The 21274-nt window shown below is 40.7% G+C and overlaps 1 long non-coding RNA gene across 1 annotated transcript; it reads left to right on the forward strand.

Annotated features, from left to right (window-relative positions):
• The first annotated feature begins 444 nt into the window (after positions 1-444).
• LOC121920764 lies at positions 445-20735 on the forward strand. Its single transcript, XR_006101762.1, has 3 exons — positions 445-588; positions 1138-1318; positions 19370-20735. It is a non-coding gene; the product is annotated as an uncharacterized LOC121920764 (long non-coding RNA).
• The last annotated feature ends 539 nt before the right edge of the window (positions 20736-21274 follow it).

Here is a 21274-nt window from a genome sequence, read left to right on the forward strand (position 1 = left end):
AGCAGAATACAGTGGCACATTAATTAACTAATTAATGAAATGTCACCTAACCTCCCCACAGGATTTTAATAATTGGCAGATAGGCAAACCCAAACAAAAATCAAGATGCAGGATTTTTCCTAGTACTGCCAATAAATATTTGCAGGGATGGGGAGGGGGCAGCTCTGCCGGTTGAGTTTCTGCCACAGGACCCTAACAGGAAGAGAAAACAAGGTCCTTTCTTTTTCTTCTCTTCTCTTCTCCTCTCTTCTCTTTTTTAGTTTGCAATGAATACACTGAGGCACCTCTTCCTGATGGGTTTCCCCTTTCCTGATTTATATTTTGGACATGTCGGCTTGCACCAATCTGGGTGCAAGTTCAGAATGACAAAAACAACAACAACCCTGTCCTTCCTCTGCTAGCAAAAAAGAACAGCCTGTAGCTGCTCGATAAGAAGGAAGGTATCAAGGTTTCACTTTCACAGCAGCACTCTTCCACTTTATAGGTGAGGAGAAAGAAAGAGACTTGTAGAAGGTTATACTTTCACCTCCTCAACCTCCTTAAACAGAGGGAAGGGTCAGATAAGAGAGAGTTTGTCCTGGGATTGAGGTAAGGCAAAGCCGAGTACGGAAAGGTTGTGTTTGTGCTTGGGTAACTCTCAGCTTTTGGGTACGTTTGGCTTCCCTTTCGCCCATGCTCTGCAATGAAGGAGGAATCTGGGACAGGGACATTTTTTAGGCCCTTTAATCCATGATTTCCCCAGTTTTCAAAGATAAATGGGAAGCCTACTCTTGCTGTAACATCCAAAACAAGAGGAAGACTAGTTGGCTTTTGAGATCCCAACAATATCACTTTGCTTTCCTCTATATGTTTTCCCCCCCTAATCATCTTTGCCTGAGAAAGAAACCAGCAAGGTTCAATATATATGGTGCCCTCTTGTTGGTCTAATAACGTTATAACCAATTTGTACTTACATGCCCTCCAGCCTTTCACAGATGAAAACTGAGATGCATGAGGTAAAGCAATGTCAGAGTATAGTTAAGACAGCAAAGGTTATTAACAAGAGAAAAGCCACATTGTAGGCGAGGGTGCAGTAGTTTGCCTTTGCCTAAGCCTCCTGGGAAGATTCCATTCAATGCTCCGCTCTCCCATCTACAGACTTAACTGAGTGCAAACTATTTATGCCCTTTGAACTCAGTTTGCAGCAAGGGAAGGAAGTTGAAGACAAAGGTGGAAAGTGGAAGGAAAAGAGAAAAACAGAAATTTGGAAAAGCAGCTAGAAAAGTGCGGTGACAGAAAATAATAGGAACTATCCCTGCCAAACTGCGACAGTTGGAGGGTATGTATGTCTGTATAGATTTACTGTGATTTCAAAAAAAATTGGTTCACCATAAACATGGTTATTCCTGAAACTCTCTTCTCCTCTGTTCTTGATGGTATTCCTCATCATAGGACCTAGGCACAAAGAACAACATCCTATAGGCCTTTGCCACACGTGTGATTAATCTAATACATGATATATTGTCAGTTCAGGCTATAAAGCATAAATATAAATTGAGTGGCCAGAAACATTAGGAACTTAAAAGGAACTGGAGAGAAGGCAAAAAAAAAAAAAAATCAATCCATTTTCTAATTTGGTTGAACAGATCATGGAGGGAGAGCACAATGCAAAGCCTGGATATAATTAAAGTTGTTAGTCTCTAATGACTTACTTTTTGAAATGCGAGCATAGCAAAGTTACATTCCAAAAGTAAAATAAATAAGTAGGAACAAAGTTACCTTTTTGGCATAACAAGTAATATTTTCTAGTTCCTTTTTAAGAGTATTGCTAGGCATTTTAAGAGGCTTTTCCACAGGGCATTTACAGGAGAGGGGGAGCTTTGTGCCATTCTGCTAAAATCTTTTAATATTTTCTTTCTTAAACCCCTCAACCAGACAGACAGGACATTTGAGTTCCTCCAGACTCATGCTTTGTTGTAAAGTTCACACAGAACTAGACCTAAAAAAGCAGACACTTTATTAAATTGTCACCTGAAAAGCTGTAAACAATGTCCTTGAATTTCAGCCAACTGCAATGCAGCAGGTTGTTTTTGTTTGCTTTTTATAGACAAAAAGTGGTGAGGATAAAAATTGCCCCCACAAAGCTATTATGTTTCTGATGTTTATTTCTGTTGTTTATAAATATGTTTTATAATCTGCGGCTTTAATATCACTCTGCATTACATCTGAAGAAGTGGGTTTATATCCAGAAAAGCTCATGCTAAAATAAAAGCCAATTAAATTTATAGGTGCTGCCACACTTCTCCTCCTCCTTTCCTCCTTTTTATGCTGCAAAAGACTAATACAGCTACTTCTTTGAAAGTTGCTGCATTTCCATTGGTTATATTATTTTGCAAACAAGGAAATTAGCCCGCTACTCAAAACAAGCATTCTACCTCATGAAAAGATACATTTTATGGCTCTGAATGTTTGGGTTTGTGTGACATCTTTCATTTTGAACCCATAAAATACTGCAGTGAACACAAGGCATTTCTGTACCCTGCAATGTATTGAAGGGTACAGATCAAGGAAGTTGGTTTTTGTTTTTTGAAGTAATGAAAAACAATGGAGACACAGCAAGCAGCACAATACTGATGTGACAAGTTGCTTACTTAACAATGTAGGAAGCAACATCAAAAAAATATTTTTTAAAAACTGTAGTGTAGTTCCTTGCACCAGGAGGAGGCATACCTCTGGCACACAGGTATGATACATCTCCCAGTGCAACATCCAACCCACTTTTTACTGGCTGCAGTGTTAACATGCCCAACATAGCCTGCATTATATTTGGGGTTTCCATATTTTCGTATTTTCACATCTTGAGCCAGGCATGCACTTAAAAGGTCACAATGACCTTTGGAACTTCAGGTGAATTTCCCATGGGAAAGGCTCAGATAATATCAAGATAAAAGCTGAATGGATTTGTGGATTGCTTTGTCCTCCCCCCAGGATTTCTGCATACCATAGACAAAAGCAGAAACAAGTACCGTATATTCCAGCATATAAGACGACTGGGCGTATAAGACGACCCCCAACTTTACAACTTAAAATAGAGTATTTGGGATATACTCACCGTATAAGACCACCCCTCTCTTCCACGATAAGTCAGAAAGGAGCTGAAGGCACACGACGACAACAACAACAGAAGCGGCGGCAGAAAAGAAAGAGGGGGGAGGAGAAAAAAGGAGAAGGAGAAAGAAGAAAAGGAGGAGAAAGAAGAATAGGAAAAAGAGGATAAAAAGAAAAGGAGGAGGAGGAGGAAGAGGAAAAGAAGAAGCGGAGGAGGAAGAGGGGGAGAAGAGGAGGAGGTGGAGAAAGAATAAGAGTAAGAGGGGAAGAAAAAGTAGAGGAGGAGGAGAAAAAGAAGATGGGAAGAAGAAGAAGAGGAGGAGAAAGCAGAAGATTAAGGGGAAGAAAAAGAGGAGGAGGAGGAGGAGAAAAAGAAGAAGAGAAGAAGAGGAGGAGGAGGAGAAAGAAGAACAGGAAGAGGGGAAGAAAAAGAAGGAGGGGAGGAGAAGAAGAAGAAAAAGAAGAGGGGAAGAGGAGGAGAAAGAGGAAGGGCCCAGCTAGCTGGCTGCCTTCTCCCGAGGCAGGGGAGCCGCGAGGCATGTCCTCCGCCTTGGAGAAGGCCTTGCAACCATGGGCTCTCCTTAGGACCCAACCAGCTGACTTGGCCTTCTGATAATGTCCCTAAAGTTGGAAGAGACCCCAAGGGCCATCCAGTCCAACCCCATTCTGCCATGCAGCAAATCACAATCAAAGCATCCCCAACAGATGGCCATCCAGCCTCTGCTTAACGACCTCCAAAGAAGGAGGCTCCAGTACACTCTGAGGAAAGAGTGTGTTCCACTTCTGAAATAGCATACACAACATTATTTCACTTGCCGCGAAAACTCTCCCCACCCTTCCTCTTGATGCATCTACACTGTAGAATTATTGCAGTTTGAAGCCACTTTAAGAGCTGCTCCATCCTATTGGAATCCTAGGATTTGTAGTTTTATAAGGTCTTTTGCCTTCTCTGCCCAAAGAATGGGGGGGGGGGCTGCTCCAAACTACAAATCCCAGGGATTCTGTATGGATGGAGCCATGGCAGTTCAAGTGGCTCCTATTGGAATCCTAGGATTTGTAGTTGTATAAAACTTATAAAAACTACAAATCCTATGCTTCTGTGTGGATGGAGCCATGACAATTAAAGTGGATGGCGCATTCTACTTCTACAATGTAGATACACCATGAGAGGCATGTGAGAAAGAAAGAAAGAAAGAAAGAAAGAAAGAAAGCGGGAAGCCTGGAAAAAGCCTCCAGACAGATTCCTAAGGAGTAGCCTGGCTGGTTTCTCTGCGCGCCAAGAGGAGTTGTTTTTCTTTTTCTCTCCAGTTAGCCAAAGAAAAGAAACAAAGGTCCAAAACACAGGGCAGCAACAGTCCAGTTTGAGAGGACTTTAACTGCCCTGGCCCAGTGCTAGGGAATCCTGGGAACTGGAGTTTATTGTGGCACCAGAGCTCTCTGACAGAGAAGGCTCAATCTCTCACAAAACTACATTTCCCAGAATTCCCTAGCAATGAGCCAGAGCAGTTAAAGCAGTCTCAGACTGGATTATTGCTGCAGTGTGTTTTGGACTATAGTCTCCAGCCTGGCAACAAAAAGTGGGTCCTTGCTTCCTCCTTCCCAACTGACTGGGGAGCTCTCTCTTTCCCCCAACAAGGCTCCATCCTTCACAAGAGAAGGGAAGAGGAGAAGCAGAGGCAGAGTGCAGGAAACCCTCTGCTCCTTCTCTTGGGAAGGACTGAGCCTCAGGAGGGAAGGTTGAAAGACCTCCCCAGAGAGGAATGCCACCGCTTTCCCCCTGGGTGCCCGGGAAAAGGAGGACAGGAGGGGAAGGGAGAGGAGGAAGCAAGGAAGGAAGGAAGAGAAGAAAAGGAAGAAAAAGGGGAGGGAGAGAAGGAAGGAGGGAGGGAGGGAAGGGAGGGGGAGAGGAAGGGAGGGAGGGAGGGAGTGACGGACGCGGTCTCTTAGGACCCAGCTGTCTTGTCTTGGCCTTTCTCACTCGCCGAGCCCATGCCTCACAGCTCCTCTGCTCTTTGGGAAAGGCTAACCCGCCGGCTGGGTCTCTAAAGGTCCTCAGTGGCAAATCCTGCAAAGGAGCCACGCGGTGTGTTCTCCACCATGGGAGAAGGCTTTGCCTGCGTGGGCTCTCTTTAGGACCCAGCCGGCTGGCTTGGCCTTTTTTTCCCCGGCATACAAGACAACCCCCGAGTTTGGGAAAGATTTTCCTGGGCTAAAAAGTAGTCTTATACACCGGAAAATACGGTAAACCAATATTTCCTGCCTACCCCCTGCCATGTTCTCAGCCAAATTTCCTATCCATTTGTCTTGGGGTTGTCCTAAATCCAATTGCTGTTTTTGTCACTCTGAAGTTAAAACCATCAGTCAGTCTGGAATCCCATTGTCAATTATCTGGGAAGAACATCAGGTCTCTGTTACATTGCATAAAAGCACTTATCACCACTTGAGGCTAGGATCTCAGATATTAATATCAGCCCCAAACCTTGAGCACAGTGATGTTACTTTCTATGGCCCTCATCCTTTTACAGCGGGCCCTTCCCTTAGGTGGGGAATCCATTTCGGATCTCCCCGCATAAGGGGAAATTTGCGTATACTCGCACCCCATTACAAACAATGGGGTGCATGCTCGTGGCTTGGAGCAGCATGTGTGCCACAGGTGCATGCACCATTTCCTTAATTGTTGTGTGGCTTCCGCGTAAGCTGGAAGCCGAGTATAGTGCTCCTGCGTATGGCATGGGCACACTTTAATATCAGGAAATATTATGAAATTCACTTCTCCATGACCCTAACATGGACGCCATGAACTTCAAGCAAGAGGGTCAGATTGGCTAGCTTAGGAGTCGCCGGGTGGGGTGGGGTGGTGTAACTCACATACAAACTTTAGGGAAGAGGAGGAAAGGCTATCAAGGAACAATATACTATTCTGGTATAATATTTGTCCTTCTCTGCCCGATCCTGTGGGTTATCTAATGCAGGAACCTACCCATTTACATCCCAGTTCTCACCTCAGAAGTCCCTACCCCTGAGGATAATCTGAATAAAAACCATCTTATTCACTAAATGTGGAATCCTCCTCAGCAAGTACTGGTATAAACAGGAGGAAATGATCCTCAGGTTACCTTGCCTTTTGCAAGCCTCATTGAGCTAAGCTAAGCAAATTCCCCCCAACATTTTAAAGAGAAGCTGACACAGTTGGTGGGACACCACCACCCCAGTCCCCTTACCTTTTTGGGTAACAAGAGCCCCTGATAGACAACTACTTCTATATTGGTAGAGAAGCAGGAGCATATCCAGCTATTTTCCTTTATCCAGACACAGACTTCAACAGGCTTCCTCAGGGAACTCTAGGGCTCTCAAGAGAACCTGAGAATGATGGTTTTTGCTGTACATCCAGGAAAGAAAAATAGCTGAACACATCTTTGCTGCATTCCCTGCTCTCCACCAACATGGAAATAGCCAGGGGATATGGGTATGGAGGGCTGCAGCAGACCAAAATTGGATTGGGATGATTTTGGCTGTTGCATAATTGGAACAGACTTTCATTCTCCACAACCATTAAAAAGTGTAGGTTACAATGGTGTATGTTGTATCCATGATTGTTGTGTGCTTTTAACTAATTTTTGACTTATGGTGGCCCAAAGGTGACCTTATCATAGGTTTTTCTTGGCAAAATATGTTCAGAGGGGACTTGCCATTCCCTTTTTCTGAGGCTGAGAGGGTGTGAATTGCCCAAGGTCACCCAATAATTTTCCATCACCAATTGGGGATTCAAACCCTGGTCTCCCAGAGTCCTAGTCCCACACTCAAACTACTGCACCATGCAGGTTCTCCAGTGGACTTTGAGTGTTATAAAAGGATGCCAGCCACTAACATGTAGCAGAAATGAATTACATTTAAAACTGTCTCTCAAGGTTCCATAGAAATTAGGTATGGGCACAGTCCTGATCCATCTGTGCTTCATCTATGAAGCAGCTCAGTAGAAACACTTGTAAAAGACTTCTCCATCTTCTACCACACATATGACTAAACTAAAGCACGCTCAAAACTGAATGTGTCACAATCAGTTCTAAATCATTAGAACTGTTCCAAACCAGAAGCAATTGAATCCTTTCTAAAAGACTCAATGCATTCTGGGCCTATGTTGTTTTGTGTCTCTTTTGTGACTATATGACCTTTGAACCTACTTGACTGACCACAACTGTTTTCAGTAAGTACATTTCCCCCAGGCGTATTGGCACTGCCAAGCAAAGCATTCAAAACCAAACATGCCCTGTCATCATTCTCAGTGTTTGCTTAGGGATCACCCTGTGGGACATCTAGTCATTAAAAGTTTCATCCTGCTGATCTATTCCTCAGAGATAATTCTTCACATAAAAAAAACTGCATGGCCTTTCAAATTCCTTTCCTACTTTCAATATCCTGCTTTCAATAGCCACACTGATTTCTTACTTTGAAGTTTCAGGAAAATGGTACATTTATTTTAGCAAACATACACTTGTCTATTGGCTCTGTAGTAAAGTAGGGTGGCTACTTTGTATCTCAAAAAGAGTATAAAAGGAAAGGGAGATAAATCAGATGGAGATACTACTCTGTCTTGCTGTATTATGATGCTTTCAGTTGTTTTTTACCCTAACCTGACTCATTTTCAGTATTGCAGGGCCAAATGGACTGCAGAAAGGAGAAGAAAATATCCTCTCCTTTTTGTGCCAGCTAAGGCAGCTTCAGCACAGCTTGGCAGCATGTGTTGTATAAATGCCACACCCCCAGAGAGGCCAGAAGTCGGCCTCATCTGCATCGGTTTTGGGCCTCAGTTAGAGTAGAATCATAGTGCTGTAGTTGTATTAATGTGAAAAAGCCAATCAACATCCCCACAAACACATTTTTTCAAAAACATTAGTTGAGAAGTTAAGTTATATATATATAAAAAGAAATATAAAGCTGCTAAACCCTGACACTATTTGCCTGAAATTTGGCAGCATTAATCTCAGGGGAGTCACAGGCATGGATTTGCAGGGACTGAGCCAAGCAATGGAGGATGGGGAATCTTGGAGGTGTCTCATCCCCAGCATCCCCAGGAGTCAGAGCCGATCTGAGAGCAGTTAACAACAACAAAATATCTTCCTCAGGGTCCACTATGATTCCAAGGTTTATCCAGACATATTAACTGTCTGATGACAAAGAAAAGTAACATCTATTTAGATTGCCCAACAGTGGTGAAATGAATGAGCAACAACCTGGATTTCTGAATCACAATCCAGATTTGCACTCTGGCTCTAGTTGAATGAAATCCATATGAAAGTGATGTAAGGGCAATGTGGCTGTGACATCTGTCACCCCATTGATTGCCAGGGTTGGTTTGGCTGATCTGGCTGGTTAGGTGGGTGTACCCTTCCTCCCTCACCACTTCATGTGCATTCCTCCCAAAGCTGCATGTTTGGTGGAAGAGGACAATCATCCCAGAGAGAAGATGTATACCATTCTTCAGTCAAGGGTATACAATAGCTATGCTCACCTGCTAGAACCTCCAAAGTTCCATATCACTCCAGAGCAGATTGGTACATAATCTGAATTGCCAGATCAGACCCTGAGCATATGCCCAGGCCTAGTTACAACAACCGGCCAAAATTCCTGAGACAATGTCTTAAAGAAAGAGTCATTTGCTTTCAAGGCACATTACTGAAGCAAAAGAGACCTTCACAATAAAGAGACAGTGGAGCATTCAAATCTTCCCAGCTTCTTTTGTATGTCAAGTGGCTATGAGCATGGCAAACAGCAGATGCAGCCACTAATTACTGTTAATTGCTGCTGTCTAGACAAACACCATGTGAGGGCTAAAGTATAGTCTTTGTTTACAAGGTTTAAATGACCTAAAGATGCAACTGGCAGTTATAAAGCATGCTGTTTTGGATCCTTCATTACTCTACTATGTTTTAAAGCACATATTTAGCACCTGTGAATCAAGCAGGTTGCAAATCAACCCAGCTTAGAATTAGTTCATTGGCAAACTCATAAAATAAATTGAATACAAAACCATACAAAAAATATCTAAGAATACTGACAGCCTGGAACAAAGCCTCAAGAGATCGGCTAATTGCATTTGGGTCAGACGCTGCATTCCTGTAAGCTTCTTGGGGTGCATTAAGGAAATAATTAACACTCCTGTTGCCTGTTTACTTAGAAATATGACTGGCTTTGCTCAGTGGGATGTAGACAGTTACAATAAAGTTACAGTATATAGTACACAATCTCAAGTATGTTAGAATCACAATTTTGCTTACTTAATTGCATCTACAAATTATTCACTCCCAAAACAAAAACAGCATAAAATGTCAGAAAATGAGAAATGTACACCCAACTGTAAGTAAAGCAAACTAAATGTATGTATCTTAATATTGATATCAAGTATTAAAAAAAAACCTCATAAGCTTCCAAAAATTCAGGCATGAATTTTTTAGTCTTTCCTCCTGTCCAGCAGAGTAGTTGGCACAACCAAATGTTCCATTTATTTAATGGATGGCATGGCCCTGCTGCTTTTTGTGAGAGAGCGCTGCGCCTAGTTTTTATGACAGCTTTAAAAGTTATTTTTGAGACCTCAAGGGCCATAGTCCCTAGCGATATGGCCAGTGGCTTATCTGAAATGCTAGCATTATAACAAAGAGATGAGACATCCTCTTGACTCCAGTTGTTGTTGTTGTTGTTGTTGTTGTGTGCTTTCAAGTCATTTCCACCTTATGTGAACCTATCATGTGGTTTCCTGAGACTAAGAGTGTGTGACTTGCCCAAGGTCACCCAGTGAGTTTCCATGGCCAAGTCACTACTTCTAGGGAAAAAAGAACTTTAGAAGGATCCCCCTATTTGCAGTGAAGACCAACTGCCAAATAGACCAATTTATCAAAGGTGAACAGCAAACATGGTGTTACTCAGGGTTACTCAGTCATCCTGAAAATGGAGGATATTTTGGAATTCCTCCTGGACAGAAGGCTGAAGTGTAGGACATGTTCTTGAAAAGAAAAACATCTGGTCACCCTTGAGCAATTCTTGGCCCACCACCCAGAGTCCTGCCCCATAGTTTGAGAACCACTGGCATTACATAAGTGCTGGACTACTTCCCTATATATTTACCAGAGATATAAATGTCTGTAATAAGCATTTTTACATATTAGAATTAGACAGATGATAAAGTTTCTGTACTTAACATAACCTTCAAATATTTTTTGGTGTGTTTTCTTTTAGTACCGAAAATGAAAACCCTGAATGAATTACTCTAAGATCTTGTAGTGTTGAAATATCTCTTCCAAAACAGGGATGAAGCTATAAAAATGAAACATTAATATACAGCACACTATGACAAATCATTTGGGCATTTTGATTATCTTTGTCATCTGAGGTATAATGTGATGTACAGCTTCTACAACTGCATTGAATCATGTTGCCTTGGGTCCCCTTGTCTCCTGTCTTTGTACTCAGCTAAATTTTAGCCACAATGGCTCAGCTGTCATTTCTTGAATGGCATTTGAAGATATGGCTTATAATGGGATTTGCAGAGAGAAAGAAAGAGAGAGAGAGAGAGAGAGAGAGATCTTAGTTGTCTACTGGTTCTGTGATAGACACCACAAAACCTAAAGGAGACTGGCAGATATTCTGTCAACATACCTGGCATAGCATGACATTGTTCATGGCATTGTTGCATAGACACAGAAATAAAAAATGAAGATCAAATACTGGTACATTATTAGAGCCAAACTAAAACTTGGCAAAATACTTTTTTAAAAAAATCCCCAGCCAGTATGTTTATTGTCACCCAGTGACTCCCTTTATTTGAATCTTTTCTTTTAACCAAATATTAAAAGGATATAATAAAGTGGCCTCTTGGTAACCACTGGGGTTGGTGTCAGGACCCCTGAATACCAAAATCTGTGGATGCTCACATCCCATTATATACAATGGGGTACTAAAATGGTTTCCCTTATATAAAATGGCAAAATCAAATGGAATTGTGATGTAGCTATTTTGTTAATTTAAAACCAGTTCAGTCAGGTGTAACACAACCCTCCTTATAGAACAAACTAGATGTAAGGTGGTAATGTGGTTTCTGCAATTTCAGAGACAGGAGCACAAACCTATGGATTCAAACTGAAAGAAAAGAGGTTATACCTAAACATTAGGAAGAACCTCCTGATGGTACAAACTGTATGAAAGTAGCTTGGATTGTCTTGGAAGGTGGTGGACTCTCCTTCAACATAGATCTTTAAACAGAGGCCAGATTACCATTTTCAGGAAGGTTTTATCTGTATATTCTTGCATGGCAGGGAATTGGACTACATGTCCCTTGGGATCCCTTCTAATTTTATATATGATTGTTTGCACAGAAGCCCCTCTTGCCCTCATTATCTCTGAACTGATGCCTTGCTTCAGGATAGCAAACAAAGGCATGTTACACACCGCCATGAAAAAGGGGCGTCTCTTCCAGATGCCCCTTACCCTTTTACGGACAGAGTCCGTAACAAATGGCGGCGGCCGTTCCACATGGCCGCCGCCATTTTGATGTAGCAGACACTCTGCGTCCGCACATCGCGGCCCGGAAGTGACACCACGAGTGTGTGCTTTGGGTTGCCGGAAGGAGCGCGATTTTCGCGCTTCTTCTTTGCAGTGCGGAGGAGTTGCGCGGTTTGGCTGATGCAACTCCTCCGCGCTGCAACTGGCAGCGGCCCGAGACCGCCCCTTTTGGGCAGTCTGTAACGGGCCTAAGTCCTTTCTTGTATGCAGGGCATATCAAGTTGACAGTTAAAGCTGACAATAAAAGAAAAATTCCCCTTAGCTGAAATACAACCTTAGATGTATAACTTGTATGTGATAACATTGATCTATCCATTGAAATTAAAGATAAAATCCTATACCCACTTACCAGGGAGTACATCCATAAACTCAGTGGAATGTACTGTTGAGCAGAGAAGAATGAGATGGTACACTTAAACTCAACAATTTTCCCATTTAGAATTTTGTCTTATATTGGAATCAATTCCTTCCGATTCTAGAATAGACAGATATTTCTTTTTAGAGATGTCATATTAAAAGAAGAGGTTCAGGATTATGATCAGATGGGATTTTTATTTTAGTTCCCAGAGTTCTTCCTTGTGCATGTTCTATTTATGAATTCAAGTTTTAGATATTGCTTGAACTGTGATATACTAATGACACAGTATTCTATTCTGAGATTGTTCATGAATCTTTGTGGCCAATTGATTTTCATTATATTATAATATGGAGATGTATAACAATTAGAAATAAATTGAAAGCACTAGTTAGTTTCTTTTGGGGGAAAGTTCTAATTTATATGGAAAGATCCCAGGTTTAATCCATAGCATCTTTAGGTAAGGTTGGGAAAGACTAATAATGGAGCAAATAATGTTCGTATACTACAGTTCCTGTACTCCGCCAGCCAGCATGGCCAAGAGTCATGGGCACTGTAAGTCCAAAAATGATTCCCCCCCCCCCCAAACTCTGGGAATCGCCTCTTTCTGAAAACCTTGGGTCCATTTTTGGGAGAAAGACGGCATAGAAATAAAATAAAATAAAATAATTAATAAATTAAACCTGGAGCATTGTTGTCAGAAGACCATCTGTGGGCAAAATGTGGACCTCTAGATTTTGTTGGTCCCAGCAGCCCTAGCAAACATAATCAATGGGGAGGAATGCTGGGAGGTGCAGCCTAGAAACATCTGGAGAGCTACACTTTGTATACTCCTGTAGTAGACTGGGTTGAGCTACCTTGATCAACAGTCTGGCTTGGAATAAATCAGCTTCCTAAATTTCAAAAACGTTGCCTCTGTTGTTGTTTTGTTCATTGGTGTAACTCTGTCCTCAATCTGAACTCAGTCTGTACTAAACTAACTTTTATATTAGGTTTTGAAGACTTTAGAAAAAGCATTTGAATCTAAAATATAACATTTCACTATTTAAAAGCCATAACTAGAATGAAATGTGAAACAGACACCAATCTGTTCTGAACAACTATATAATAGTTGGAATTCTTCCCATTTGTGGTTGAGGCACAATGGGACTTCTGGCTTGGCAGCTCAGTCTGAACTTTGTCCCAGCTCCACTGTTCAAAGCACATATAATTCCAAAGCTCATTTATTATATTTTTAAATGGCCACTCCATTCTCTTAGCAGTTGCTACTCTGATGGCCTGAAAACCTCCTACTGAAGCAGTGTTTATGGTAAGACTGCCAGTGTTTTCTATTACCTGAAGTCTCCAGTCCTGATTATCTCATCAGCTGATGTTCACCAATATCCTTTCCTCCTTCCATATCCAAAAGCAAGCAAAGAAGTTTAAGAAACACATACCAGCAGAAGATTTAAGCAGACTTTCTCCAGTTAACACTGCATAGATTGAAAGCAGACTAGACACAGCTTACAGTTCAACATCCACACATTTACTACACAGTTGCAGGTTTGTCCTGTCCCAGTGTCTCAGGGCCTAGCCCTTCTTTTCCAGTCCTAAGAATGGGAGGAGGAATTTCAGGGCAAGAGCATTGTCTTTAAAGGTACACAAAGTAATCTTATAGCACCTTTGAGACTAACTGTGAGAAAGAAGTTGTAACACAAGCTTTAACAGGCTTCCTCAAATGCATGGAGTGAACAGTTACCTTTATAATCAGACTGTATGAATAGCCATAGAAATGAAAAATTTGTAGGTATGGTGATGAAGTTACAAGTTCAGCTTTAACAATGGTCACTAATGAACAAAGGCAGGAAGAAAGATGTTGCCTAAGTTCAGGGTGTGTAGATGACCATAGAAATAGTAAATGTGGTAAATGTGTGGATGTTGGAAAGCTGGAATGTGGTGTGTGCAGGCTGGGAATCAGAAAGGAGATGTGTTAAACTGTCTGAGAGCATCCTCACGAGGCTGAGGAGATAACCAGTTTATATATTATCATGAAAATCTCCAGGGGCTTCCTCTTGAAACATCACCAGGCCACATCTCCTGTGATATCTTTAGGTCTCAGGTTTTGGCCATGAAATCTTTAGGCCTGGCACAATTCTAAACAACACTATTGTTGGTATGGTTATATGTGTATTAGTTGAAAATGTGCAATATTTTCTACTCATTTTTTTTTAAGTTGCAACATGGCTTAGGCAATTGAATAAAACACATTTGTACTGTCTTTTTGTGTATGTTTGTGTGTGTTCTTATAAATGTGTGCATGGAGAAAATTGCACATTTCAAATGTACACATATACACGCATTCAGAAAGAAAGTAAGGAGATATAGCAGGTGTGGCAGACTCCTAAGGTCTTCTTGGGGCTAATGAAGCCTCTTAGCCTCTGACAATTGTCTACACTGCCTCAAAATAAGAAATCCACTTTTATTCAGGAATGCTTCTAATACATCTCTGGTTTCATGCATTCAGAAATCAGTCAGTTTTGTAAACCTGGATATCTGGCAAGGTTATCCAGGGGAGCAACCATAGTTCCATGTGTGCAACCAGCAGCATTTGTCACTAAGAGATGTATATGTTTCCTTTTGTGTCTCACAGTCAAGAACCTGGTTTTTGCCACTTGCTAGACAGCACCTGATTTCATCTTCCCTGTTCTATATGATCAGAGCAAGAAGGGTTTCCATTTGTATATTCCCACTGATCAGGAATGCCATACAACTGGGGAGAAGCAACTTATTTTCTATCTGCCCAAAGTGCCACAGAAAACAGTGGGAGATGTGAGGAAGCAACACAACAATAGGTATCTCTTGGTTCTAGCAGAGAAACCTGGCCCACTAATATTCCAATGATACTACAACATTCTTGGATCCTAATATTTCATCATATGAGGGATTCCAGTAGTGGTGGCACAAACAGGAAAGTCGAGCTACTACTACATGCCAATTTCCCCCCTCCCCAGTATAACAACTAAGAAATTGCTCACCCTGTTTAAACCACGTGAGTTTGTGTGTATTTGTGTGTGTGTGTGGGGGGGGGGGAGTTAAGCATACACAGTTGAAGCATACACAGTTCATTTAAGGAAGGGAATTTTGTTTTTTTATTGCATAGTGCTGTTGAATTTTCTTGATGATGTTTTCTGGGTTCTGTTACAGTATATTTTATTTGTATTATTGCTATCACTATTTTATCTTTCAGCACTAAGAATTTTCACACTGAGGCACTTAGCTTTGGTCTCAGACAGAGGTTATCCTGTTTTGTTACAATAAATCTCCCAGCTAAAGAAGTCCCTTTCATTAAGGTCAGATCTACATCAGGCAAAATGAGCCAACTGCCCCAGGCAGTAGATGCTAGGTAATACTGATGATGCAATACACACCATCTGTAGGAGGGCATTGCTATGTGTTCCAGGAAACCCAAGTTATGCTTCCTAAACCACCCTGTTGTCTCTTGGTGTGGTGACAAATGTTCTGTTATCACTACTGTCAAAATAAGATTTAACTGCCAATCTAGACAACTGTATTGATGAAATGATCTTGACCTTTCTCTCAAGCAACAACGTCCCTTGTGTTGACCTTGACTGTAATGCTCATTCCCTACTGCCTATGGTTATGGAAGAGAGCCAGTGTGGTGTAGTGCTTTGAATGTTTGACCATGACTCTGGAAACCAGAGTTTGAATCCCCATTCTGCCATGGAAATCATTGGTGATCTTGGACCAGTTACATTCTCTCAGCTTCAGAGGAAAGCACAGGCAAAGCCCCTCTGAATAAATATTGCCAGGAAAATCCCATGATAGGGTCACCATAAGTTGAAAACATCTTGAAGGCACACAACTACATGATTGTGGAATGTTTCCAATGCCTCCAGCAGCCTGAAGCAGGATGTAGTCTGCATCTGATGTGTGGGCAGTAGGAGCTGCCTCAGCCACTTTCCTTCCTTCAGGAACAAGCCTCTCTCCTGGGAGAGGAATGTGTCAGATGGAGCCAAAGAGAATCTCATGCTTCCCAGAGCATACATTCACACTATCTCTGCCTGAGCCACAATTTGGAAACTTACTGTTAAGAAGAATGACTATAACACCATACTGAAACTGTACAGAGCTGTGAAGTAGTGGTAGGTGAAATGATGCACTGGGATCTAGAGTTTACTTCTACCACTGCTCAGTTGTAGTCAGCACCTTAATGTCATTATATTCACTCTCCTTTCAAATATCTTGATGCCATGGTCAGGAATTCTTATTATCAGCTTTGGCTGATTGCCAGGTGCACCCCTTCCTAGAACAGGAAGACCTAAAGATGGTAGTGCACATGCTGGGAACCTCAAGGCTGGACTTTTGCAATGCACTCTACCTTGAACTACCTTTGTATCGAGTTTGGCAATGCCAGTTAGTTCAAAATAGAACATCCAGATTGCTGCTGGTCCATGTAGGAGTAAGCATATCGCACTAATATTAAAATCACGCCACTGGCCAGCTCCATCAGGCCTTGCCTGAAAAGAAAGCAGCCCTCCCTCCATCCACCATCATCCAGAGGGAGAGAAGGGCAGGCCAGCTCCATCAGGCCTAGCCAGAGTAAGAAGAAGGGCCCTCCCTCAAGTCCATCTGGCATGGTCCAGGCCTCTGAGGGAGAGAAGATCTTCTACACTTTTCCTCCTTCCCCACTGCCATTCCCTTCTCATTTTGTGTCTTCTCTTTTTAGATTGTAAGCCTGAGGGCAGGGAAATGTCTAATTAACAATTTGTAAGCCACTCTGAATAGTGGGGTATAAATAAATAAATAAATAAATAAATAAATAAATAAATATTATTAAAGCCCTGAATGATTTCAGATGAGATTACCTATGAGATTGCCTGCACCCATATAATCCACCCTGTACACTCGGGTTCTCTGGGGTATATTTACTGGCAACTGTCATCCAGAGGATCTTTTCATCAGCTGCCTCTAGACTGTGGAATGACCTGCTGGGAGAGATTTGACAGCTAAACATGCTGTCTGAATTTAAAACAGTATCAAAGACATCTTCCAGCAGGTCTACCCAGTCAATTTTAAATTATGAATTTTAAATTGGTTCAGTCTGATTGGCATTTTTAAATTTATGATGGATGGTTTTAATGGGTCCTAGGTCTATGTGTTTTATGTGTTTAAATGGTATTATGTATTTTGATGTATGTTGTATAACACCTCAAGCCGCTGCCGCCCTGCTGCCTTCTCCTCCTCCTTATTATTATATTCAGAAATGTGGTATACTAAATGATCACCCAGATCTTATGAAGCTTCGCTGCATATGGCCATACTACTGTTGCTGCATCCACCTTCTGCCTTGAATTGCCAGTTTGAAAGGCAATGTAACAAGAGTCATCCCCATTTCCTCCTCAGCCTCTCTTGATGTCTAGTATACCTAGAACCCTGATCAATTGCAGCTCATAGAGGTGGTCAGAGGATAAGAGGACTAGGCAGGGGATAGCTGAGACAAGCAGAATTGTCTTCGGTCTGGACCAAGACATTTCACTAACTGAGGTGAATGGCAAGATATATTATACTGTAAAAAAGGAGAAGTCCGTGTAATTGCCAAATTTCCCCAAATTCTCCATGTCTCTTAGAAATATCAAGAAAATGAAAGGGATCAACAATACGGAAGCAATGAAGAGTCAAAGCAAAAGCTCATCTGGCTTTATGACTGGTCCAGACAGGATGTGGTAAACATTTATCAGCCTGATATTTTTGGGAAGCATACTGTGGATTCTTTTTTTAATAAGAGGGAAAACTATGCACATTAACCACAGAATTAACTTCTTTGCTGCATGGTAAAAAACGATTAGCAACACTCCAGTCCTGGATTCAAATAATATTTAAAAAACATTCAGAAAGAGCCATGGTTCTCCCCAACACCACATACACACATACATACACATACCATTTTCCACAAACATATTGTGCTCAGTGCAGTTCAAATTGTATCTAAATGTTTGTTGTTGTGTGCCTTCAAGTCACTTCTGACATATGGAGACCCTAAAGTGATTAATTACCAAATAAAAAGTCATGATAAAGGGACTTTCAGACAAAATACTTCAAGCTGGGTCAAATTTCCCAGTCATTGTGTGAATTATGACTGTACAAACAAAGCCTTTACACAAAGAGTAAAAAATTAGCATTTTAAAAAAGTTATTTGTCCATTAAACACCCTACAGGATACAAAGAAACCATTACCCATTACACTTTTCTTTTTCTTTTTCCTATCCCATCCCATAATCTTGCTGTCCTTAAATATCTGGTGATGGAATTCAGAAAAATCAGTGTACAAGAATACCTCACTTAATGAAGCAGATGTGTTCCTGGAATTTACTTCTTTAACAGAAACTTTTGTATCAGAGGCAGAAATAACATTGAAAGAATTGGGATAGGTTCATACACTACAAAACAGAAGAGCAGTTCGACATGTTTCAGCAAACTTTTTATTCAAAACTGATATTATGATTCTTCTAGAGATGACTTGAATCTTCTAGAGATCACTTTAAAACATCTTCAAAAACGATCCTAGGATTATTTCCCCCCCTTTCATCAGCCTCCACTTTTCTTATGATTTCCATTTTGGTGGCAAAACTTTTATATCTTCTTATAACATGCTAGGGTAACTGGTGAATCTAATCTGCTTTGCCCTTTTCTTTCTGTTTTGCCCTTCGCACATGCTCACTAAATGATTCTGAAGACATGTAAGTACATGCAGCTAATATGCCCAAAGGTCTGAAGATTTGGGGATGAAATTATTTCATGGTTAAGTCAAATAGTAGGTGGGGGTCTATTTTAGAGGAGCATTTTGAATTATATCTCTATTTGAAAGGGAGAATAAAAAATTATTGCATAAAAATTTCATACCACTTATGTTATGCTCTACAAAGGCTAGAAATTGTCAAAGCATGGGGGAAATTAGAGGATTTATCAATTAAGAATTGGCTACACAGGATATGAATTATAGCCCTGTCAAAGGAGATAACTTATAAATTAAGGCTAGCAAAGTGAGATATAAAAGGCTTTTTTTGGTATCACGTGGAGTCCATTAGTTACTTTTATGAGTCGAGGTAATGGTGAATCTAAACCACTGAATGATCAAGTTGCATTTTGAATTATTAAATGAATAAATTTATAATAGTATGTAAAGGAATAGAATGGAAATTGCAGATATAGGAGTTTCTATTACGTATTGTGAATTAGAGGAGGAATGTGTAACAAAGGGGGTGGATTGTCGTAATACTGAGATTGTACTATTGTTAAACATCAATACAAAATAAAATAAAAGCACATGCAGCTACAGGAGGACCATATCAAGCTTTATTGCATTGTTTACTACAGACAGGCTGCTGCAAACCAACACTGAAAGTCCATCTTTTTCCAGTCCTCCTCCAGAAACCAGTGCTGCAAAAAAAGGAAAGAAAAAAAAAAAAGAAAAGAAAAAAAGAAAAAAAAGAAAGAAAAAGAAAAGAAAGAAAAGAAAAGAAAAGAGGGGAAGCTGAGTTGGCTTGAGTTCAGCACCCATTAAAAGACTTTGTAAAACGGAGCTTCCTTATCAGAGGCTTTGTTGACTGAAGTATGCCTGTATGTGGGTCAGTAACTCCTGAAGGGTCATCTTTCTTAAAGAACCTCATCGTTAAACATTTCTTTTCTTTCTCCAGTGCTTCATGGCAGCATGTCATTCCAAAATGATAGCATAGTCTTAAGAGGGCTCAAACATTCCATATTTGTTCTGGCAAATGAAACAAAGGACATCCATTTTTGAATAAAACTGCCTGGTTTAATTTCTTATCTCAGAAGTCTTAGGAAGTTTTTCATATAGAGCAACTGTTCATATCCCATCTAACTACAATTTATAAGAAAAATTCTTCCCAAGACTTTGTTCCAGTCTTGCTCTTCCAACTAATTAGAGACAAGAGCTCTCCTCCATTTTTTTAAAAAAAACCTTTTATACAGTATCTTGTTATCTTGTGGGATTTGGTTCCAGGAACCCCATGGATACCAAAATCCATGGATGCTCAAGTCTCAGTATATACAATGGTCTAGTAAAACGGTACCCGTTATATAAAATGGCAAAATCAAGTTTTGCTTTTTGGAATTTTTAAAAATGTATTTTCAAGCTGTGGATGGTTGAATGTATGGATATGGCAAACCAACTGTAGGATGATTTTAGGGCAATTTTCTTTTGCCTAAAAAAATCATGCTCAAATGCATGAAAACTTTTTTTGGGGAAAACCATCCCACCTAGACAGCCCCCAAACCTCCTACAAGCCATACTCAAATGCATGAAAATATTTGAAAAAAACATCCACCTACACCACCCACAAACCTCCTACAAGGCCAAAATACTCCATTGTTCTTTTGGACTAGGAGTCCCAGAATTCCCCATTCATCTAAAAGATAACTTTCTCAAATTCTGATTTCGGTCTGGCCAAAGAACCATGTAAAGGAAGGATTTGGAATTGTACATGGACAGCAGACGAAGCAGACATACATACATTATCTAGTCATTGTTTTCTGGGCTGAGCTGAGATGTATTTCTCTTTAAATATCAATGAATATTTTTACATTTTCATATGCAAGTATTGTGCAAATCTGCACTCTTTTTCCCCCCTCTCTTTCTTGGTGGTTCCTTCCTTCTTTCCTTACTTCTCTGGATGTCTTCAAAAAGAGACTGGACAGCAACTTGCTGAAGATAATTTAGCTGGTGATCTTGCAGGGCATTGGATTTGATGGCCCACAAGGCCTCTTCCAATTCTATGATTCCGTAAAGCTATGACATTTTTGAATACTCACTCCATTCTGGAGACACTTTGCCCCTTTTTAAACTCCTCTGTTTTAAACTCAAACCAAATCCTTTGTTTATCAAAGCTAACAAATCAACATTTATGACATATAAAATATCTCCTAGGAAAGCACCTCTCCCCCCCCACCTTTCTCTCTTTGTTTTTTTAAATACTGCTTGGTATCCTTTTCAAGGCTATCCACTCTCTGCGAGCTAATGAAAGCAATGTTTTCATGCATGCTATAAATAAAGTGTTTTTAACATATAATTTCAGCCACCCTTTAAATAGCAGTAGTAATGCTCTCAGGAAGCGTCTGTGATTTTTCAAAAATAATTATTGCTGTTATCTTAGGACACAATAGAGATCTAATAGCATTTCAGGGGAAATAACATAAAGTACAATAAAACTATCATTATATAGGGAACATTTTGTGACCCTTCTATTGTTTAGTGCAAAACAA

This window comes from Sceloporus undulatus, chromosome 2 (assembly GCF_019175285.1).
Source record: "Sceloporus undulatus isolate JIND9_A2432 ecotype Alabama chromosome 2, SceUnd_v1.1, whole genome shotgun sequence".
NCBI lineage: Eukaryota > Metazoa > Chordata > Lepidosauria > Squamata > Phrynosomatidae > Sceloporus > Sceloporus undulatus.